The sequence below is a fragment of the Eulemur rufifrons genome, chromosome 6, assembly GCF_041146395.1.
Source record: "Eulemur rufifrons isolate Redbay chromosome 6, OSU_ERuf_1, whole genome shotgun sequence".
In the NCBI taxonomy this organism is placed as follows: Eukaryota; Metazoa; Chordata; class Mammalia; order Primates; family Lemuridae; genus Eulemur; species Eulemur rufifrons.
This window is the reverse complement of record NC_090988.1, coordinates 86296591-86316272: the sequence shown is the minus strand read 5'-3', so window position 1 is coordinate 86316272 and position 19682 is coordinate 86296591.

The window sequence follows — 19682 nt, the reverse complement described above, 5'->3', positions numbered from 1 at the left end:
TGAGCTGAAATCCACCTTTAAGATTATATAACAAGTTGTGCAGTTGTGCTGGATTCTCTCCTCACTGGGGTCCTCAACCTGGCCAACTTTCCCTGCTGTCTGTTGTCCTAGATCGTCAACTTGAGCCCCACACCTTCCTGCCTTCAGCCTTGGAGTAGCCAATTCTCTAGTTTGTTTCTCCACATCATAACCTCTCAAGTGGTTAATGGCTCGTAAACAAGTAATGAGCTCTCAGTGTACATTTAAAGGAGTCCATGGTGAGTAATCCTTTGTGTTGTGAATAATCACCCAATAATTTATCTTTTTACCAGTATAGATTTGGAGGTTTTTATTAAAGGATGTCCTTGCAGCTGTATTAAGGGGAATTAAAGCAATGTTTTTGGAAACAGTTTGGCTAGGGAGAGAAAAATAAAAAGGATATTCAAGGTGAGTGATGTGAGATAATGGGATGTATAAAACTGTTTGTGAGGAGAGTTTTTGTAAACCTAAAGGAATGAATGTCTTTGAGGTAGTATTTTGGGAGAAAAATATGGAGAAAAAGAAATGTAAGTAGAAAAACCATGCACCTAGTCTACATCAGCCTTCATGTTTGCCAAATAGAAACTTAGTTATGCAAGACGGTATGACAAGCAAAGTGTCAAAATGGTTTACATATGAGCACAGACAGGACCAGCTACATAATTTTGGGAGCCCAGTACAAAATGAGAATACAGAATTATTATGGATTTCAAAACTGTTACAGTGGAGCATTAGACCAGCAATGGGCCCTTCTATGATTGGGGAATTATACAAAACACATGTCATGAAGTCAGCTCTGAGCACAGAGTTGCTTTTTCTGGCAATTTGTAGAAGATGCAGTCAGTGTGAAGAGATAAAAAGAATATGGACTTTGTAATGGGAAAAACTTGGATCTTAATCATAAGTATCTGAAATTTAATAATTTTGTGGTCAGTGGCAAGTCACATAACCTCTCTGAGCTTTAATTTCCTCATTTATAAAATGGAGATGTTACTCTTTAGCTTACAGTATTCCTGAAAGGATTAGTGATACATCACTTGCAGTGCCTTTTAAGGAGAGAGTGTTCAATAAATAGTAGCTATCATGATGATGGAACAAGTTCAAAAGCTGAAACTCCTGAGTGACTAGCATCTTTGTTTGCTAGTGCCTGTTTCTTCAACAGACCTTATGACATTTATAGAGTTTAAGCTTAGTTAAGACCGATTCTAGGGTAGAGCTCCTGGTACTTATAAGGGAGTCGGAGTAGTAGACAAAAAAGTTGAGTATGAGACTTTTCTCTTCTTGAGATGTTTGTAATCTAGTTAATGAGTTAAGAATGCAAATAGTTTCACTATAATGAAGAATAATATAAGTGATACAGGAGAGTTACTTGACCAAATAGTGAAGGAATTTAAAGAAAAATGAAGCCAAATATGGTTCGAGAATAACTACTTGATTGGGGTGGTCCCTTTATTACTGCAGAAGATGAAATTATTAAAATTGAAGGAACAAGGGTTGCTACAAATTACAAATTAAAATGACTTTGTGAGCATCATTAATTTGTCAGATAAACTCTTAGCTGGGTGGCCTCAATGAGCTATGCCTCTCAGTATTCAGGCACTTATGTAGCTCCTTCTTGAATCTGTATGAACCTGTGAACTGCTTTACTCATTAAAATGTGGTAGAAGTGACGCCATGCCAGTTCCAATCTCAAGCCTTACAAAGTCCAAGAAGCTTTTACTTTTGCACACTTAGAGGCCTTGAACTATAGTTCTGGAGAGATCGTGTAGAGACGCTACAAAAAGAGTCTGAGAATACATGGATGGGAACTGAGGAACCCAGTTGACAGTGAGAACTGTGACCCAGATACATGGTCCACGTCAAGCTCTTCCAACCAGCCCCCAGATATTTGATCCATCCTGGCTGAGGCACTATACACATGAGTCAACAGGCCATCTAGAATATTCCAGCCCTGGCATAACATCAAGCAGAACACACATGAGTGAGCCATCTGTGACATCTCTGAGTTTCTGACTGACAGAATGGTGAAAAATAATAAGATAGTTGTTTTAAGTCATTAAGTTTTGGGATAGTTTGTGTTATAGCAATAGATAATTGAAATACAAATTGGCATCTAGAAGTGGGCTGCTGCTATAACAAAAGGTGTAGAGCAGATATGACTGGTTTGGGCAGTAGGAGGTGGCAGGGGCCAAAAGGGCCTTGACAACACTGTGGTGAAGACTGAATGAGGGGAAATTGCTACTGGAGGCTGGAGAAAAGGAGACTGATTTTATGTGCTGCAAAAACAATTGGCCAAACTGTTGCCTTGATCTTGATCTAATGGATTTATGGATTTGGTAAGGAGATATCCAGGCAGGATATGGAAAGTGCCAACTGGCTTCTTTTAGCTGCCTGTCATAAAGTAAAGGGAAGATCAAGATGAGCTAAAGAAACTCTTCAGTTTTCAAACACAATTTAGACAAGACATAAAGAAGCTAGAGCATGCTGCGTTGGAAAATAAAATTGTTTCTTGTTCCCAGCTTCTGGAACCAGCAAAAGATTAAAAAAATTTACACACAATGCTTCATGCATTTACTTTAAATTTACGACCATACATCTTATGTGGATACTCAGTACTACCAGCTAATCCTAATATACTTTCCAAATAAATTATTTTCTCCAGTTAGCAAGTGTATTTTATAACTCCTCTTCTATCTTCAAGTCTTTAGCACCTCCTCCTCTCACACTGATACTTTACTTCAGACTTCATAGAGAAAAAAAGATACAATCAAATAAAAATTAATTTACCAAACACCAACTGTAGTAATCTTCATGCATCTGTATCTGTAGATACTGTCTTTCTTCCCAACACAAGAAGTGTCCCTACCCTTCTCCAAGACCAATCTCTTCACTTGTGCCTTGGTTCACCCTCATCTCATGTGCTTTAGGATTTTTCTCCTGTGGTTATCTCTATCCTGTCTTGAAACACAAAATATTCCTGCTATCCCAGGTTATTTCCATTGACATTCAAATTCAAGCATGTCTTAATACAGCTTTAACGCATTTTCCCTTGACCCCTCATTTTTTACAAGTTTCACAAGTACATTTATCTCTTCTCCCTGGAAGAAAAACTTCTCGAATAAGTTGTTGAAAGTCACTCTGCTTTTCCATTCTATTTTCTTTCTCTAACTCTTTCTGAAGAACTTTTGTTCTCACTTCATTGAAATGATTCTTACCAAGGTCCCCCCTGAGCCACATCTTGCTCAAGCCAGTGATGACTTCTGTCCTCTTCTTACAGGATCTCTCAGCAGCCTATGACATATTGACCATTCCTTCTTTGATTAGACACTGTCTTCTCTAGGCTATTGCAATACAGGGTTCACCTGATTGTCTTCTCACTTGACCATCACTCCTGGTCAGCCTGTTTCACTGATTCATCCTCTTTACTGGCCATGTAAATGGGAGAGAATATCTTCTCTCCTTTATTGGCATCTTTACCCTGGCTTATGACTCTAAATACCATTCATCTACTGAGGTGCCTTAAAGTCATCCCTTAGGGGAGTGGGATTTCAGATTTGTATATCTAGAAACTGTCCTGAAATTTCCATTTGAATGCATAATAAGTACATCAAAAATATGGCCAAGACAGGACTTCCAGTTCTTACCTCCTCCGTCCACTTTGCCATCTCTGGAAACAGCATAACCATCCAGGAACTCAGACACTTTTAGATACATGATGGCATACTTACCCAGGCATTTATACTGTTTTCTTCCTAAAATGATTCTAATTGGTCTAGTCTGCTTTTATTTATTTATTTATTTATTTTTGTCTAGGCTATGATCGATATTAGTGACTCTTATCACTATTTCTTATCTGTGTTTTGACTTGTATGGCCTTCCATTTTGGACAGTTCTAGAATGAAAAACCAAAAGTAATTTTGTCATTTAAATGAATGACCTGAGCACTTCTCTGCAATCAGGTCACTAAGTAACCCTCTCAGCTGATTACCAGTGCCATGAGCTCATTCATGATCACATGGTGTTAAGAACTATGTTTCCTCTTTCAGAGGCCTGACAGCAGCCGGGCTCAGTCATTGCAACACCAGCAAGGACTCAACTGTGGAGAGACATCATGGTGATACTGTTGTCAAAGGAGAGCAGCTTAGTCTAATTGTCTTTTTTCTCATTCTCAGAATCTGAGGACTGTACAGGCCTGAGTAGAATGACTACATACCTTATTTGTTAAACAGGCGTATTTCGCGGTGGACCTGTAGTTGTGGTCATCTAAGATTCAGATACTATCTTCTTCCAGGGAAAAGTGGTGTATGTGGACCAAGAAGATTATGGATTCTTTCATGTTATTAAGTGACATTGATGCTGCGATTTGGGAGAGCAGTTTATATAAACGATGTCACCTGGCCAGGCTAGCCTGTGCTGGGATCACTGATCTATGGGTTGGAATAAAAGGTATAAATGTTTTCCTTGTTCCAAAGTTTTAAATTCCACATCCTTCCCTCCTTGCACCCCGTTGTCCCTCCCAATCTCACTGTAGCTATGTTGGACAGTCTATGGTAAACAGATTGCTCTGCAGAGAAGAAATGAGTAAATGTCCAGCAGTGAGGAATGGGAGAATTATCTCACTGTCCATTGCATGTCAAAAATAATGTTTCCTGGCCGGGCGCGGTGGCTCACGCCTGTAATCCTAGCACTCTGGGAGGCCGAGGCGGGTGGATCGCTCAAGGTCAGGAGTTCGAGACCAGCCTGAGCAAGAGCGAGACCCCATCTCTACTAAAAATAGAAAGAAATTATATGGACAACTAAAAATATATATATAGAAAAATTAGCCGGGCATAGTGGTGCATGCCTGTAGTCCCAGCTACTTGGGAGGCTGAGGCGGGAGGATCACTTGAGCCCAGGAGTTTGAGGTTGCTGTGAGCTAGGCTGACGCCACGGCACTCACTCTAGCCTGGGCAACAGAGTGAGACTCTGTCTCAAAAAAAAAAATAAATAAATAAAAAAATAATGTTTCCTTCTCAGCCTGGAATTTTCTGGCAACTGAAGTAAATTCTTGAATTATGAGAGAGGTCCTGGAGAATGTGTGGCTTTAAGATGGAAGATATGGAAGCTTTTTTTCCCTTTTTATTAGATGCCCTATATAAGTGAGATTATACAGTATTTTTCTTTCTGTATCTGGCTTATTTCACTTAGTATAATGTCCTCCAGGTTCATCCATGTTGTGACAGATGGCAGGATGTCCTTCTTTTAAAGGCTGGATGATACTCCTTTGCATATGTATACCCCACAGTTTCTTTATCCATTTGTCCCTTGATGGGACACTTTGGTTTCTAATCTAGGTAAAAGGATACAAAGAAATAGATACGTAGGTGGAACAAGTATAGAGATCTAATGTACAACATGAGGACTGTAGTTAAAAATATTGTATTGTATTTGGAATTTGTATTTGCTAAATGAGATTTTAGGTGATCTTGCCACACACATACACCACCCCCCCACACACAAATGGGTAACTTTGTGGGATGATGGATATGTTAATTTGCTTGACTACAGTAGCCATTGCACTATCTATATCTATATTAAAACATCATGTTGTGCATCTTAAGTATATACAATAAAATTAAAAAAATAATTAACTAATAAAAAAAGATATGGAAACCTCTAGCAATGCTTGCCCCTAGGTTTTCTGTTTAGATGACTTTCCTGATGTTGACTTCTTGCTGTCATCAGCCTCATCTCTTGGGTCTTTTTGATCTATTATCCTTCCAGTTTCATTAGCTGGTGGGCTGACTCCTCAAAGGTAGACTTTTGTACAACTCTGAGAAAGTCTCATCTAGCTCAGGGGGAAGCTATAGGCAGTGATTACCTATTAGAAGAATTCTACAATAAGCAGAAATTTCCAGGTTCTATAAAGCCCACTGTGCTTATGGAGAGATGCCCATGGTCCAAACCCTTCAGCACATCACAAAGGCACTATCAGTTAACTGCACTTTTAGCAGCAGATTCCTCTTGAAAGGAGAGTTAGTGCATTTCTATGGCTGTTGTGCCTTGTCCTTGGCAAGAATTCCCCTTACCAGCTTCTGTGGACATTTTTATATGAAGAATGCTACCCCGGGGCCCCTGCTCCTCCAAATTAATCCAGTGAGCTCCTTAGAAAGGAAGCAGGGAAATGTTTTGTTCCTGTTGATACTCATCTTAAGGAATGTTATTAATTACCAAGACAAAATTTTTGGCCATTAACTTTTATTGATGAAGTAAGTTTTGTGAGTGTGTAAGTGTGGTTTGGAATCTTGGTAGGTAGAGATTCTGACTGTGAACTCAAATCAGCCAATGTAGACTGTGACTGATGTGAATAGTTAGTAATTTCTGTGGTGAGAGCTCAGGGCCAAAGATGGTAAAGGGACACAGATACATGTTCTGTGGGGAACAGAGGAATAGAGGCACCTGAGATCACCTGGAAGTGTTTAAGTTCACAGGAGGTAAGCAAATGGGAAGAAGGTTAGGGTTGGGGTTAGTGTTAGAGTCTTGCAGCTGGACCGAGCCTGTGGAAGAGTGCAAAGCAGGCTGGGTTATAGATCAGGAATAATGGCATGCCCTTAACCTCTATCCAGAAACCATGACCCTTTCTGGAATATAATGGATGTGTCTCTCCTATGGGTCCAGGTAAACTCTCCCTGTTGCAAATGTTCTTAAAAGTTGCTGCCTACTAAGATGCACTGTTAGTTCCTGATTACTCTTGTTTGACTTTTTTTTGTCTTTTCTTTCCCTTACAATCAATGATCAAGTTATTAGTTATTCTTTTCTCTTTCTGTAGATGCCATTACTGATTCTCTGAAGCAACACATGCTTGACCCAATGGTGACCAGGATTCTCCAACCAACTTTCTGACTTTGCTTGAGAAATGTATGGATTTTTCAAACAATGTCCGATAAGTCACCAGGGTAGCACTGGAAAGGAAAAGAGAAGGGTAGAAAATAAATTGCGTTTGAATGGTGGCAAAGCAAATGTCATGTTAACTCAGGCATTCAATATATAGAAGAAGTTGTCTGATTCTTTGGTAATTAAACTTTAAAGAGTAGCTTGTCTGGCTCCAAGTAAACAAACATAATGATCTTTCTTCTACAATAGGACTTATGCATGTGATTTCTCACTGGGACTCTCAGTTTTAAGCTGTCATTAAGTCCTTCACAGGCAAATGTTGTTCCTGTTTAATTCATCCTCTTGGGTTGGAAGAGAGTGAGAGTAATGTGGGAGATAGGAACCTTAGTGTTTGCGGTGATAATGGAGGGATCTGAGCTAGGCTGGTATGCTGCTAAAAGGAAAAGATGTCATGGAATTTGAGCTGTTAACAATTTTAGCATCTACTTCAACCTCTCATTGAGCAGATAGGGAAACAGAAATTCAGAGAAACTAAGAAGCAGAAAGATGGAAAAGCAAGAAAACTGGGGCCAAAAGGACGGGGTTCAAGTACCAGCTGTGACCATAATGATCTCAGTGACCTAGGAAAGTAGCTTTGATGCCAGCACGCTTCCCCTGAGGCCTGGCCATCTTGGGCTCCAGAGGCAATGTGAAATACTCAAAGGCCAAATAGGACTTCTAGAATCTTAGGCAAAATTCCAGGTACTTGTTGACATTTTGAATGTAAACATAGATGCAGGTTAAACTTCCATTGCGTGTTGCTACATCCCTTGTAGTACAGCCTTCCTGATCCCTACAACAACCCTCATCTCCTAACATGCAGTTGTAATGAGAGCAAATTTGCAGATTCAATCTTTGTTCTTGTTTTGGAAGTGTTTCTGTGGATGTTCTCATTTGGTGATTCTAGGATGTTCATACACATAGATCGATTAACATTTGAAAGCTTCCATCTGGATTCTTGGCTTTAAAATTATAAGTTCTTCCCGCATACCCAGCACCAATAGATAGGCCTACATAGCACATAGAGAGATGGCAAAAAAATCAGACTGTCTAACTCTAACATTATAAACATTGGAGCTTAACATAGAAGAATAGAAACATATTAGAGTGATAGCAGCACCATGGGGCACAGAGAAAGAGGGACAGCAGACTAGTACAGGATGACTATGGTCCTCTGCCCAATGACTGCTGCCCACCCCAGTTACATGACAGTCCTCAGAATTTTAAGCTTCTTCCAACATATGTAACCTCTCACAGTTACATTTTTTCATTTACCAGATGGCAACCTCGTCTGTCTTGACTCTTAAGGCTATTGGGAGGATCAAATTAAGTGGTGCCTTTATAAAGCTTCAAAGTGTTGTTAAGATATTAAGTGGTTTACTAGCTAGTTAGTAACACTGTTTGGACTAGAACTGGGGATTCCTGGCTACATCTTTTCTCGTAGCTCGGGGGAGAAAGTTGTGAGTTACAGTAGGTTGTAGAGAAGACAACTAATGTTTGAAGACAAGAGGAAGTCAGAACTAGCACCATGGCATCCTTCTTGAAAAGATATTTAAAATTTTTGGCATGTAGTGTTATTCGTATCATAGTACAGGGCTTAGGAACAACATGAATCTGTGGTCTAAAGGGGAAAGACGATAATTAAGCTGAGCTGTTTCTTTTGAGTAGAGAGGTTCACTAAGTCTAGGCACAGAGGTGACTTGCTTCTCCTCTTTCTTCCAAGTGAAGATGAGGCAGGGGTGACCACATAATAACTTAAAGACTGGGCATATTAAAGCATGACTTCTTGTAAATAGAGCTGAAACATTTCCTGAGACCAGGGAGCAGCAGAAAAGCAAGAGCCTAGGAAATTGGACTTGTTACTAATGGTTTTGTCCTGAGTAATATTTCTCCAACTATCATTCAGATGGTATCATATTTCATTTTTCTGCTTCAACCTCTCATTCTTTAGAGAGGACCCTGAAAATCCATTTGCCATTCTGTAAGATGGAACCCAGGACATGCTCATTATTATTATTATCATCACTGAAGATAAAGAAATCTATCAATTTCACTATTTCATGCTGCCTGCATAATAACTCATGCTCTGTCTTGGTCATCTACTTTAAGGGACAATATAATGACATTGCTGGGAATTACATATCTCTGCTCACTTGAAAGCCAGCAGCTCTTGGTTCAGCTTTAATAGATCAAATTCTATTCAAAAAAGTTATGAGAACAATGACTATTTCTTTTGGGAGCTAGGGAGTCTTATCTCTACAGAAGTGAGTCTAAAAAGTTCACTGCTCAGTGAGTACCAATTTTCTTCTGAGGAATGACATGTGATTTTTGAATGGTATTCTATCTTATAAGACTTTAGTGAAGTATTTTCAGTTATTAAACAATGACCCAAAGGCATGTCAATGGTGGGTCCGCTCCATGTTTTCTTACTTGGGAAGACCATGAGAACACAGTTCCTGCATCCTGACCTTTCACTTCAACTCCAGAAGTTCATGCAGCCCACATTCATTGACTACCTTCTGTATGCAAAGCACCAGGTCCAAGTGCTGCGTATACAAAATAAGTAAGACCTTGGCTTTGCACTTGAGCATGTTTGGCAGGTAAGCAAGTATGAACTCTCTTCTTCAGTGAGTGCCCAGAGTTTCTATGAATGGTGCTATGTTTCCAGAAGTGTTGTGTTAAGATTTGGCTGCTTGGTCAATGCCTCTAAGTGTTTTTTAAGCCAAGTATCCAGACAGAATGATGCTTGATTGTGTCTTTTTGTGTACCATCTGGCTGTGGCTATTGAATCCAGAGGCCTGCAATGAGTTATTGAGTCCACGTAATAGTACGTGGTGAATGCTGCCAGAGATGTATATACAAAGACCAATGGAAGCACAGATGAGAGAGTTTGGTAATAGAAGAAATAATAGTTGAGCCTGACCTTAAAAGGTGAGTTGTATTTTCTAAATAAAAATATAGATAAAGATATCCAGGCAGTAAACAGCCTGTGTGAGAGTCCAGAGGTATGAGAAAGTATGGTGCATTTGGGCATTTTCATAGTTGATATGGCTGTAATATAGGGTAGTGAGAGAAGTTTACACTAGATGAGGGCCAGTTTGTGCAGGGGATGTCATTTCTATATTAGGCTATCTCTGCCTTATTCAGTCTATTCGTATCTTCTTAGTTGATGGGCAAATTGAGGAATTATTACGATTTTGTTCAAACTCCTCTTCTGGTATTGTAACTCAAGACAAACATAATTCTAAGTATTGGCGTGTTTGAAATTTTAGCTGGAACTTGGCTTCCCAGCTCTGTTTTCCACCCCCACCCCCATACCATAGAAGCCCCTTCTTCCATGCCAGTCACATGCAATTCAGAGTTGTTCTGATTTACTTATGGGTACTTTGTTTATCAGCAATCTCATTTCCACTTAAAAATTTAGCCTATGAATTGAAATATCAAAGCAGGAAAAAAAAAGATAATATACTTACTGAGTTCTTCACTTAGAACTTTTTCTAATTAATGATTATATGTTGAAATAAAAGCTGTCAAAATATTGATAAAAAGAATTTGAGGAAGCAGGTTGAAAGCAAGACTGATGAGACAGGTAAAGAGGCTCTTCAAAGGGAAGAGCTATTCCCCCACCGAGCCTGATGGTTCTACCTCAGTGGTGCTTCCTTGCCCTGGGGCTAGAAAGTTATTGTGCCTCTGACATGGCTACAGTATTTTCAGTTAAATGCATGTTTGGCTTTTTTATACATGTTTATCTGTGCTAAACATGTCAGGCATTGGAGAGATTGATAAGCAAATTTGATTGTATTTATTTCTCCTCACATTGTGTAAAGGAAGCATATTCAAGCCATGAATGATATATATTCACTCACATGGGTTTATTGTATTTATGTGACACTTTTGTTGCAAAATGATAGTGTAGAAGATGAAAGCTTAACTTCCAACTGTATGTGGTCTATCTTCTATGGAGGGCCTGAGACTGCTATCTCTAAGACTTGTATATCACAGTCTTCAGTTGGACTTATGTGATATACTACAATACAAAATGTATAATATATTATATGAAATATAGAATATGAAATATGTGATATATAATGATATCTGATATGTCATTTAATCAAATTACATATTGTATTATATAATACAATATATATTATATATATATGTTCATCTTTCCTTTTGCCTAGCTCATTAGTATTGTTGCTGATCTTGGATTTGACGGAGTATGGTGTTATAGACATCTTTGGCCGTGTCTAATTTTGGTCTTGATTTCATAACTGTTGCAATATGAGAGGCTTGCATCCCCTTCTTATGCCTTGCCCCATTTTACAACAATCTGAGAGTGGCTAGGTGTTCTGCCTCTGTGTCTGCACACACTTAGCTATGACCTTTCTGTTCTGCCACTCACTTAATGAATAAATCTTGAATGAATTACTTGAGTAAACTCATTTTGATTATTTGGAAAATGAGGAACAATAACTGATTTAGGGTGGATTACTTAACCTCTATGAAATGGAGATAATCATAATGCCTATCTTATATGACTGCTGTTAAGATTCATTGAGACAAGTTTTATAATGTGTTTGCCCTATGCCTGGCACATGGTAAATGATCAATAAATATTAGCTGTTATTATTATCATCCTTTATGATGTTTAATGTGTTGCTATGTCTCATATTCTGGCATCAGGGTTAGATCATGTATCATAAAATACTACAAAACAAATGGGTATTGATCACCCAGTGCTGGTGATTACTGGGTATGATTAATTCCCTGGATGTGGTAACTACTCTTATTATTTGACCATCTCTAAGTTGGTGAACTTATTATTTCTAAATCCACTGGATAGAATCCTTGTAGTAGCTGTATTACCTTACTGTTGGCTTGGGTTTGTAAAGCTAGCCCTTTACCTCCTCCTAAGGAGTTTAGTCTGTGATTCAGGTGGATGCTAACAGATTGGTGTTGCAGCTTGATTATCAACTCAGCCCTGAACCTTAAGGAAAGCTAGATGTTCATGGACAAAGTTAATAAAGAATACACATTAGCAAACATCATAGATCCATATACCATGTGTTGCCTCTCTAGCCTTTTTCAGGGAACACCCAGACTTTCCATGAATGATGTTATAGCTCTAGAAGTTCCATGTTGGGATCTGCCTCCTTTCTCAATGTTTTTTTCCATATGCTTCCTAACACAGCACTAAGACAGAATTATCCTTGATGGGATTTGTGTGCTTGAATGTGTATGTGTGTGTGTGTGTGTGAGAGAGAGAGAGAGAGAGATAGAAATAGAGACAGAGAGAGACTGGATATAGCTTTTGAAGTCAGAGAAGACCTTGCAAAGGGTAATCCAGCTCATCTAGTTCATGACCTTTTGTTGCGAATCTGGGTAGGAGGGTCTGCTGTCAATAGAAGGAACTGGAATTCATATATCTCCAGGGGCTGCAAAGTTTGAATAGAAAACTAAAGACTTTGTGGGAGGCCAAGGTGGGTGAATCGTTTGAGCTCAGGAGTTTGAGACTAGCCTGAGCAAGAATGAGACCCCATCTCTACTAAAAATAGAAAAAATTAGCTGAGCATGGTGGTACGCGCCTGTAGACCCAGCTACCCAGGAGGCTGAGGCAGTAAAATTGCTTGAGCTCAGGAATTTGAGGTTGCTGTGAGCTAGGCTGACGCCATGGCACTCTAGCCTGGGAACAGAGTGAAACTCTGTCAGAAAAAAAAAAGAGAAAACTAAACACTTTGGATGGCTTCAGCTCTTCTTCTAGTAGAATGTGACAGCTTTGGAAGAGAAGGAAAAATAAGAGAGAAAGAAGAAAAGGAAGAGAAGGAAGGAAGAGAAAGAAGAGCCTGAACACTTATTGACACAGATTGTTTGGAAGAAGGATTTTGGTTTCATAATATCATATCGGTGATCTCCTTGGGGACAAACTACCTTATAAAGAGCAAAAAGAATGTATTTATTGGATATTTAGTGGCTTAAGCAAAGGAAGATGACAGATACTTAGAAACTTGATATCAAGAAATGGAGGAACAACAGTATAATACTTTGGAGCATATACAGCATGCCTTGGAGATATTTCAGGTTCAGTTCCAGAGCATCACAATAAAGTAAATATCACAACAGAGTAAGTAACAAATTTTCTGGCTTCCCAGTGCTTATAAAAGTTATGTTTAGCCTATACTGTAGTCTATTAAGTGTACAAGAGCATTATGTTTAAGAAATAATACACATGTATTAATTAAAATACTTTATTGCTAAAACATGCTAACAATCATCTGAGCCTTCAGCCAGTAACAATTCTTTCACTGATGGAGGGTCCTGTGTTGATGTTGATGGCTGCTGATTGACCAGAGTGGTGGTTGCTAAAGGTTGTGGTGGGTGTAGCAATTTCTTCAAATAAGACAACAATGAAGTTTGCCTCATCAGTTGACTCTTCCTTTCACGAAAGATTTCTCTATCACATATGATGCTGTTTGATAGAACTTTCAAAATGGAAGTCAATCCTCTCAAACCCTGCCACTGCTTTATCAACTAAATTTATATTATATCCTAAATCCTTCATTGTCATTTCAACAGTGCTCATAGCATCTTCACCAGGAGTAGTTTCCATGTCAAGAAACCACTTTCATTGATCATCCCTAAAGCAACTCCTCATCTGTTAAAATTTTATCATGAGATTACAGTAATTCGGTCACATCTTCAGGCTCCACTTCTAATTCTAGTTCTCTAGCTTTTATACTACATCTGCAGTTACTTCCCCTCCAAAGTCTTAAAGTCCTCAAAGGGGCTGGAATCAAATTCTTCTAAACTTCTGTTAACATTAATATTTTGACTGCTTCCCATGAATAACAAATGTTCTTAGTGTCTTTTAAAATGGTAAATCTTTTCCAGAAGGTTTTCAATTTATTTTGTCTAAATACATCAAAGAAATCACTACTTATGGAAGCTATATTCTTATGGAAACGTATTTCTTAGATAATAAGACTTGAAAGTTTAAATTACTCCTTGATCCATGGGCTGCAGAATGGATGTTGTGTTAGCAGGCATTAAAATAACATTAATCTCATTTTACATCTCCATAAGAACTCTTTGGTGACCAGGTGCATTGTCAATGAGCAGTAATATTTTGAAAGGAATATATTTTTTCTGAGCAGTAGGTCTCCATAGTGGACTTAAAACATTCAGTAAACCATGTTGTAAACAGATGTGCTGTCATCTAGACTTTATTGTTCCATTTATAGAGGACAGGCAGAGTAGATTTAGCATAATTCTTAAGGGCCCTTTTTGGAATGATAAATGAGCATTGGCTTCAATTTAAACTCACCAGCTGCATTATCCCCCAACAAGAGAGTCAGCCTGTCCTTTGAAGCCTTGAGTGCAAGCATTGACTTCTTGTCTCTAGCTGTGAAGGTCCTAGCTGGCATCTTCCAACATAAGGTTGTTTCATCTACACTGAAAATCTGTTGTTCAGTGTAGCCACTTTCATCAATTATCTTAGCTAGATCTTCTGGATAACTAGCTGTAGCTTCTACATCAGTACACACTGCTTCACGTTGTACTTTTGTATTATGGAGACAGCTTCTTTCCTTAAACCTCATGAACAAACCTCTGCTAACTTCAAACTTTTCTTCTGCAGCTTTCTCACCTCTCTCAGCCTTCATAGAATTAAAGAGAGTTAAGGTTTTGCTCTGGGTTAGACCCTGGCTTAAGAGAGTTATAACTGGTTTGATCTTCTATCCACACTATTGAAACTTTCTCTGTATCAGCAATAAGGCTGTTTCACTTTCTTATCATTCATGTGTTTACTGTAGTAGCACTTTTAATTTCCTTCAAGAACTTTTTCTTTGAATTCATAACTTGGCTGTTTGGTGCAAGAGGCTTAGCTTTTGGCCTGTCTCGGCTTTCAACATGCCTTCCTCATGAAGCTTAATCATTTCTACCTTTTGACTTAAAGTGGAAGACATGCAACTCTTCTTTTCACTTGAACACTTAGAGGTCTTTGTAGAGTTATTAATCAACCTAATTTCAATATTATTGTGTCTCAGGCAATAGGTAGACCCAAAGAGAGGGAGAGAGAAGAGGATTGGTTGGTAGGTGGAGCAGTCAGAATACACACAACATTTATTAAGTTCACTGTCTTATGTGGGCACAGTTCATGGTACTCTAAAACAATTACAGTAATAACACCAAAGATCATTGATCACAGAGCATCATAATGGATATAATAATAATGAAAAAGTTTGAAATATTGAGCGAATTACCAAAATGTGACACAGAGACATGAAGTGAGTACATGCTGTTGGAAAATGGCACCGATAGACTTGCTTAAGGTTGGTTGCCACAAACCTTAAATTTATAAAAATGCAAAAGCTATGAAGTGCAGTAATGCAAAGTACAATAAAATGAGGTATGTCTGTATGTAGCATTTAGACTTTCCAAAGTGTTTTTTATGTGATGTCATGGGAGTCAACAACAATCTTCTGAAGTTTTACAAATATGAGGTCTGTATTTTCCAGATGATGAATATGAGTCTCAAGGGTAAGTAGTTTGTCTTAGATCACACTGCCATTAAGGAACAGGTTTGATACTAGAATCTAGATTTCTTGATTATGTTTTATATTCCCATTATTGTAGAACATATTTGTACTTTTTTGATAGAGTACTAATTTTTTTTTTCCAAAATTTGAGGCTTGCTTGCAATTTTGGAATTGTTCTTTTAGGACATAATAAATTTGAAATTTTTCATAATTTTTCTTTGTGGTTTCTTTCAACACATTTGATGTTAGAATGTTTTCCTCAGTATCTGATGAATTCTTGACTTGTCCTTCTGTGGATTTCATTTCTGGAAAGGTAAAATAAAAAATAAATTAAGATTACTAATTTTAGGTTTATTTCTGGCCAACAGAATTCAGTAGAAGTGAAGGACAACTTGAAGAAAATTAACAATGTTGTATTCACAGTAGTAATAAGAAGAAGAGGTGATGACTAGTTAGGCATTTATCTATAAATTGGGGTATATTTCAAATAGTCCAGATAACATTGTTCTAGACTAGATAACATTGTCTAGGACTTCCTGTCCTAGACAGGAAAGTGTAGAAAAGAGAAGGGCTGGTGTTAGAGTCACGTATTATTCCTCTGCAAAAGAAAAATGTGGTGGTGTGACTTCATAGGCATCTCTAAGCATGGATTTAATTTTTTACAAAAGAAACATATATTTATCATATAAACTTCTCCTCAGCTTTCTGCACTGAAAGCACATTTTATTCAATTTCTGAGAGGTAGTGCAGAAATTGCACTATAACATTTTGATGTGTATCCTTACAGACCTTTTACTATACATACACACATAAATATATACTTATTTATACTTGGGTGATCCACCATTCTTATTTTCCCGGGTCTGAGGAGTTTCTTGATAAGTGGGACTTCTTGTGCTAAAACCAGGACAGTCCCAGACAAACTGGGATGGTTGGTCACCCTATATAAGCACAGATGGGTGAGGAGGTGTTTTCCCTCACTGCCCCCCTAATTCTCTCTAAAGTGCACATGAGTGTACAGGGGGAAGACCTCACTGGCAGGGAATGGCTAAAATCTTCCAACGAGCCTTATGGTCTCTGAATGAATGTCACTTGTCCACCTGGTTCCTAAAGTTGGTGGCTTATGTAACTTGTGATGTGATCTCTCTCATTTTGTTCAGGCCCAATGGTTTCCTTGTCCAACTAGGCTTCTCCTTGGCTCTGAAACATGGAATTGACACTTCTAAGTCTCTGCCATATCTTCCATTTAGACCCCGGGCCAAGCCTTTACCTCACTTGTCATCACAGTAAGACCCCGTGACAGATAGATGAGACTGACCTCCACTCAGGGTGTCCCTGCCTTGTAAGAATTAGGGGAGACTCAGGAGTTTAAACTCTCTCTCTCTTTCTCTCTCTTAACTATGCTGACCCTTCTATAGTGACAGTGGTCTCCTCACAGAATCCAAAATGGGGAGATGGTAAGAACCCCCCAAACTTGGTGTACCCTTCAACTTTTCCTCTCCAGGCTCAAGCTTAGAATGAAAACTGGAATTCAATTGCCTGAGTGCTTTCTCCTGTCAGTTCATTTGGCCTCTGGCTCTTTTTTCCCCACAATTCCTTAGTCCAGAAAAGTTGGAATTGTCCCCTCTCTCACCTTATCTAAACTTTCCTTTCATGAAACACTAATGATTAGTCTCCAAAGTCTCACTTTCAGTTCTATTATTTTGCTAAAGATATTAAGTACTTACTTTCTCTTTCATTGCCGGGAGGAATCTCATGTGTGGCCTGGTGCTGAAGGCTGAAGGCTGCACAGGGTCAGTGTTTTAAGGAAGAATTTTGAAATTTAATGATGTAATGTTTGTAAAATACTACCCTATTAAATATATGATTAAAGAAAATCAACCAGGATTCAACTATATATTGTTCCCTGACTTTTCCGTATCTGAAAGTATACCATGGATATTTTCCCATGTCAGAACGTATTGATGAACTTCATTCTTTGTAATGGTTGTGGACTATTTTATGTAATGAATGCACCAGAATTAATTGCACCATTTCCCTCTAGTAAAGGACATTTAGTTTAAAACTTGGGTTTTAAAGAGCATATACATGGAAGAAAAAGTAGTGATGTAAGTTAAGGAAAGATATCAAAGATAGGAACAAACTTGCAAAACTGGCAAAACTGTGAAGAATCAGTGCAGCTCAATGAACTGTGCTACACAAACAGGGTTTTATTTATCTATATTTAAAGCAAGAAGAACAGCAAAAAATAGATTTGCTCAATGCTTGGGTAGATGGTGTACAGTTGATTGGTTAAAGGAAGGAGAATGATTCATTGTCTGTTTTGCTTCTATTGATATTTCCTACATCAAGGAAATGGTCTTCAAGTTAGAAAGGGCAAAAAGGCATGGTTATGAACCCGAATTTTGGTAGATGTAAACACTTAGGACAGTGGCCTACAACATAGAAAGTGCTCAATGAATATGTTAAAATTTTATTTTATTTATTGTTTAATTGCTGGAAATGAAAAAGGTACTGGGAGATTGCAATGGGAAAATCACTAATTTTCAAAAGGGAGAACGAGACAAATTCTGAAAAGAACACATCAATGAAAATGACATCAATCCCTGATCAAATTTAGGAACAAAGTATTTAGAGATGGATTGGAGCATTCTGGAAGAGAAGAGGAAATTATTGAAAACAGTAAGTTCCAAATAACAAAGTCTGACTAGACTAATGTAGTATCCTTTGTTTGGATTTTGTCATTGAATGATTTGATTGGAGAAATTCACTAGACCAAAAAAATCAGGATTTTAGTAAGATATCAGACAGATTGCCAATAAACGATGGTTTCTCATTCATTTTGCACATGCCATGCTCTCTAGAATGTTCTTCCTCTCCTCACCTGCTGATGATCACCTACTCATCTGAGGCAGAATAATACTTTCTGGGGTTTTTTTTTTTTTTTGAGACAGGATCTCGCTTTGTCATCCAGGCTAGAATGCATTGGCGTCATAACTCACTGCAACCTCAAACTGCTAGGCTCAAACATCCTCCTGCCTCAGCCTCCCAAGTAGCTGGGACTACAAGCACGTACCACCATGCCCGGCTAATCTTTCTATTTTTTGTAGAGACAAGGTTTCGCTCTTGCTCAGGCTGGTTTCGAACTCTTGGCCTCAAGCAATCTTCCTGCCTCAGCCTCCCAAAGTGCTGGGATTTCAGGTGTGAGCCACCATGCCTGGCAACAATAATACTTTTGAATTATTTACTGACATTTTCTTTATTCTTTTCTAACCTTGGCCCTCCTTGAGTCAGTTAGGCTGTCTGCAAATATCGCTTCTGATAAGTGGTGACACATCAAAAATCCAGTGGGAAAAAAATAGTCTGTTGTTGGCTTTGGATTTCAAGAGTCTGAAATCTTCAGGGAAACAAAAAGGACTCTTGGCTACACAAAAAGTCTGGAAGAATACTTTGATGTGTAAAAAATAAAACTTTCCCTCATAGAGCCCAGTCAATGAATAGTAAAGGCATAGGGTGAGGGGGTTAGAGCTAGTGAGAATCATAGAACACCTGTGGTGTAGGATTGCTACTTGACCTTTCCATTGTCCTTCATGACCTCCCTTCAGTGGCAATATGGCCCATTGATAGCCCAGCATGGGTGATGCCTGTCTGTGCAATGTAAATGCTTCAGCCAATGTGGACAACTCCCTTTTCCATGCCTATGGCATTCATAAGCTTTAGAGCTAGAGGATGGGAGACCTAGAACCTAGAGGGGAGGTTATGTGAAATGGGCCTACTCTTGGTTGACCTAAGTAGAATCAATCTTTTCCTGTCTATACCACCCTTGCTGTCAGCACTATTGTAAAGTCTCTACTTTTCACATTTTTGAGAACTTACCTCAGAAAAGGAGTGGAGGGAGGGAGAAGGAAAAAAAAACCCACATTCTGTTTTGTTTCCTCAACAATTCTGGGTTGAGTCTACGGGTCCTTCTTGAGCCTGTGTTAGACTCTAAGTCCACTTATGTGATGGCACCCGTCACAGGGCACTGCTGTTTATTTCCTGCATGATCGTTTTCCCGTGAGACTCTGAACCTCCTGAAGGCAGAGAACAGGTTCTAGCATGTTTGCGTTTACTGACACACAGGAGGGACTAGCAGGTATTTAATGGGTTGAACTGAAGATGGTGAAATGTGTGAAATTACCAGGGTTCATAAGTAATTAAATATATATGTAAAGAATA